The sequence below is a fragment of the Cornus florida genome, unplaced genomic scaffold (genome assembly GCF_030987335.1).
Source record: "Cornus florida cultivar Cherokee Brave unplaced genomic scaffold, ASM3098733v1 CherokeeBrave_3.0.0_Hap2_Chr11, whole genome shotgun sequence".
NCBI lineage: Eukaryota > Viridiplantae > Streptophyta > Magnoliopsida > Cornales > Cornaceae > Cornus > Cornus florida.
Genome location: NW_026775581.1, coordinates 127,676,842 through 127,681,965, shown reverse-complemented (window position 1 = coordinate 127,681,965; position 5,124 = coordinate 127,676,842). Strand labels below are relative to the sequence as shown.

Here is a 5,124-nt window from a genome sequence, read left to right as displayed (position 1 = left end):
AATGAACTGTAGGGATTTAACAGAGGATCTAAGTAGTTAATTCTAAGTGTTATTAAACTTATTGTTGCATAGTTTAAGTCTCTAAGACAAAGGATGTAGCAGTGTAAAAATATACAACGGTGTATGCTACTAACAGAAGAAAGGAACTAAATGGCTTGATTAAATTTTAGAAATTTAATGAGACTTCACGGAGGGATTAAATAGTTAATTTTTGGGTGTTATTAAGATCCTAAATTGATTTAAGGTTAATTCTAAATTAACGGATCAAACTGTATAACACTTATGTACATTGTATACGGTTAGTGGATAGATGAAGTTTTAAATACTTAGGCTTATTTTTAGGCATTCCAGTGGGATTTAATATATTTATAAAATGGTTTTAAATATATTATAGGGTCATTGATGTGTTAGATGTGATCTATGCAGGCTCTGGATGTTAGTTGTTGATTTATTAAATCATCTCCTGCAACTATATGGTTAATTGTTTGGATTTAAATTGCTGAAGCATTTAAAAATCTTCTGTAATTAATTGGATATTGGTTTTGGATTTTAAATTGCTGTACTATCATTCATAGTCTGTAATTTACATGGTTTTGGTTTTAAGTTGTTGAAATACTAAATACTATTCTGCAACGATGTGGATGGTTGGTTTTGGACTATAAATTACGCGCTTATTATTTATGCCTTGTAATTTATCTGGATATGGAGGATTGTATGCACCGGTATGGGACGGTGGAATACGAGGTATGGTTTAGCTTAAAATGCTAATTCCTGCCTTATGGATTTTAAATTGGTGAACAGTTTTACATGTTCTATCAGTTATATGGATTTTGTGGATTGTATGCACCGGTATGGGACGGTGGCATATTGGGGACAGATTGATTCAGAATACTCAGTCCTACCTATTTTGGGAAGAAGGGCACGAATTATAAAAACATAATTCTCCTTATATTTAAGTCTGTGCAGTTGAATAAACTGAACGACTTACTGGATCTCTTATATAAGTCTGTGCAGCTGAATAAGCTGAACGATTTATTGGAGTTCCTATGAATGAATTTGAATGGACTTTAAATATATGGTTATGGTACCACGAGATGAGCTTGAGTCTCAGACTCGTTGGTTAGGACGCGTATATGCAGTGGATGCGTAGCTAGCTATAGTAGGTTGAGGTGTACCCTGTTAGGTCTAGGTACTCATGCCCACCTTTGGGTGCGTTTTCGCATGTTACCTTCTATTCAGGTTGAGACCCCTATTGTAGTTCAGTGAATGTCCCATAGTGTGGATATATATATGTATGGACTAGATAGATATTGTGAGGTATTTACGGTGTATCTGCGTATCGGGTCACTGTATGGATTGCAGTTAGATTAGAACTTGTTCGTGGGCCTGACCCACTCTTCTATTATTCTTTACAGGTGTTCGTTAGTTCCAGGCTGCAGAGCTTGATCGTGCTGAGCAGATACAGTTGTTCACTCCACCGATGACATAGGAGTATATTTTGTGTGTAGACTTGGGTTTTGTTTCCCGTCTTTTGAGTTCAGTGGGTTATTTTAGGGGTCCACTAGATGGATTCCCGAGTTGTATTGGAGAACGATATGTGTTCGTGGTGAATCAGTTGTATCTGAAATATCTTATTTATCAATGGAGTTATTTTTTTTGAGGTTTTCAAATATTGGATTACTCTTTTAGTTTTCATTTCAGCAAATTTTATTTATCTCTTTTGATATAATTATTCTGTGTTCGATTGTTGCTAATTGTTTTGATATCCTCGGGTAATCGGGCGTGGGCCTGGCCAACCCGCATCCGGAAATCCGGGGGTGTCACAGCTGACATAGTTGGCTGAGACGGCTGAGGTGGTGGTGGTGGTCGAAACCCTGACTGAACTGTGGCAGACTGCATCTGCCTCTGCTGTGAACCTCCACCTCTGCCCAAACCACTGCCCCGCTGTAAACAATCTTTCACCCTATGGCCCTGCTGGCCACACCCGAAACATCCACCAGATGCCACCTGAATCTGAGTACACTGGGACTTGTGATGCCCTGGCTGCCCACACTTGAAACAAATCATCTGAGCTACCTATGTCTGAGTGCATTGGGACTTGTAATGTCCCAATTGCCCGCATCTGAAACAAGTAACATTCGGTCTAGAAGACCCCATGGACAATGAAGCTGTGGGTGCAGATCTGACTGGCTGCTGTCCTCTGAACCCTGACTGCTCATGCTTCTGCTTCTTACTTGATTGACCTTCGGAGAAAGTACTCATACCCCTGTTGTGCTTGTAGCACTCCCTGATAGCCTTGTTGTCCTTACTCTCAGCCTCAACCACTAAAGCTTTTCGCACTGCTTTTGCATACTCTGTCGGTTCTGAAGCAGCTACAATTGGCCTAATGGTAAGATCAAGGCCATCAATAAATTTCTCAATCTTTCCTTCTTCATCATTAGCAATTCCCGGTGCAAACCTCAAAAGTGATGTAAACTTGTTTTCATACTCTGTAACTGTCATACTTCCTTGCTTTAACCCATCAAACTCCTTCTTTAGTTCCCTCCGCTTAGGCGCTGGAAAGTACTTCTCATAATACGACTTCTTAAATGTAACATATGTTAGTATCCAGATTATGGGTGTGAGAAACGGTCTCCCACCAAATCTCAGCATCGCCCACAAAATTGTAAGTAGCCAATGTAATCTTCAACTTGTCCGTTGCCAAATTCATGGCATTAATATGCTTCTCCACCCTATCCATGAAACTATCCGCAACAAGCGGATCTGGACCGCCCTCAAACAGAGTTGGCATCAATTTCACAAACTTTGCAATGTGGTAAAGAGTATCATCTAACTCATTTTTCTTTGGAGGTGGTGGTGGTGGTGCCGGTGGTGGCACAAACTGTGATGATGACACACCTATCGGTCGATATGCATCAAAAATAGCCTCCTGAATGGCTAACCTCAACTGCTCCCTATTTATCTGAAAAGGTGGGTCAACGGTCCCCCTCGCTTGTCCCTCTCTTGGTGGGACCAAATCACGCAATAAGATATCTTCCTCAACTTGCTCCTGATCCCTTTCTACGGGATTGGAGCTAGAACTTTCCCCGGGATCCCTTCGTGTTGCCATGAAGCTATAAGAAAAGGAAACGGATCAATTACGATGACACTAAAATACGCACGAGAACGGAGTCCTCACACGAATGATTTGACAAGAATGGAAACACATAAACACTTTCCATACTTCCAAAATACCCAACTAAGGATAAACATAATCATAATAATATACAACAACATTAACCACTTAACACGTAATGATATAAGCATTTAAACAATTAAGCATGCCTTTCAAATAATTAAACACCTTAACACATAAACATATAAGCATGCAATCACGTAAGCAATTAAACAAGTAAGCAAATAACTCAACTCCCCATGCAATCCTAGGTAGGCCTCTACCCGTCGTCCTAATGGTATTCGAACCATAGCTCTGATACCAAATTTGTAACGACTCGAAAAGATACTAAAATAATAATAAAATCTATAAAAATTTCGGCATGACTTCCGCAGAAAACGTCCCTCAACAACCTGTAGAAATACAAAAATAAATGCAATGGTCTCACTGGGCCTTAAATCTAACTTATCATGTCCCAACGCACAATTCAAATATCATACTACATTCCCAAAATAGTTACATACATACAAAAGTCCCGTTCCTCCATCTCATCCAAACATGGAACCCACTTAAGTTACATCAAATTACAATCCATAAAATGTAGATAGAATTAAAAGTCCATAACTTACAACATTATACTAATTAAACTAAAGTGTCACAAGGTAGTTAATATTACATTTACAAAATATTAGAGTCTAATACAAAAGATAACAAAATAGAATGGGTCTTCAAGCTCATCTAAACCTGTGGTGGACCGTCGTCCGCCACCTCTTTTCCATATCCTGAAAAAATGTTAAAAATAAGGGGGTGAGCATAAGTTCAGTAGGAAGTGTCTAAGACACACTTCTTATGTCCCCGTGAATCCATACAATGAATAGATAAAAGGTGAACGGGATCATGCCATCGGAAAACACCCATTCTCAACCACAATAACAAGTATATAACAAATATCAACCAATCACAAATTTACCACGATGTCATGAAGTGCAATGTTATGCAAATGTCACTCCCCATTTCCGAAACAATTCCGTTTCAACAACCAAACCGTTAGTGTAGTCCGACCCAAGACACCTCCATGGCGTCACGAAAGGAAGGTTGGTTAACTATCCACGACCACAAGGCACCTCCAAGGCGTCGCACCCGGCCTAGTTAACTCAACTACATTCCCTTCTAGACTACACCAACATCACGGACCACTAGGCGCCTCCTAGGCATCCGGTTTTCACAACACTTTTAGAAAATATTTTCCCCAAAACAATTTTTATTTGTTCTAACAATTATTTTTTCCCCCTTTCTCTTTCCCCATGGATGCATGAATACTTCATGCTTAAAATCATTAATTTCACTATATATTTTCACACATTTCCATTTACATTATCATCACAATTTAATGAAAATTTTTAAACATTCATTTCCTTTATTTATTTATAACCATAGCATCCATTTTTCTTCAAGACAATAAATAAATAAATAATCATGGAAACATACAACACATTAAACACTAAGCATGCTCATTTATATGAACTCAAATAACACAAGGAGCACAATTATCATTATAATTACAAAGAACTACAACAATAACAAGCTAAGTAATTAAAATTTAGCATGCTTAGAATCAAATTCAAGGGGAAAAATTCACCAAAGGCCAAGAAATTGTAGATTAGAACACCCCTACCTCAAATTGATGAAAATCCCCAATTTGAGCCCAAGAACCCTAGAATTTTGAACTCCCTAGAGTGCACCAAATGATGATTGGCTCCTATCAAATTGACGGCCTCGACGAGCTCAACAACTTTGCTTCACAATGTTCTACCAAAATCCAAAAGATTAAAGCTAGATCAAGCTTTTGAGATTGCAAAAAGAAAAAAAAAACAAAGTGAGATGCCGAAAGGGGAAATGATGCAGCAGAGAGAGAGAAAGGAAACAGTTGACTCATGAAATGGCCTTATGGCCTTTTGTGTGTTAATATG

At 38.5% G+C, this 5,124-nt stretch overlaps 1 long non-coding RNA gene across 1 annotated transcript; it reads right to left on the bottom strand.

Annotated features, from left to right (window-relative positions):
* Positions 1 to 3,711: 3,711 nt before the first annotated feature.
* On the bottom strand, positions 3,712 to 5,124 carry LOC132284934 (uncharacterized). The gene is made up of 2 exons (XR_009472400.1): positions 4,830 to 5,124; positions 3,712 to 3,936 (listed from the first exon to the last, which is right to left on the bottom strand). It is a non-coding gene; the product is annotated as an uncharacterized LOC132284934 (long non-coding RNA).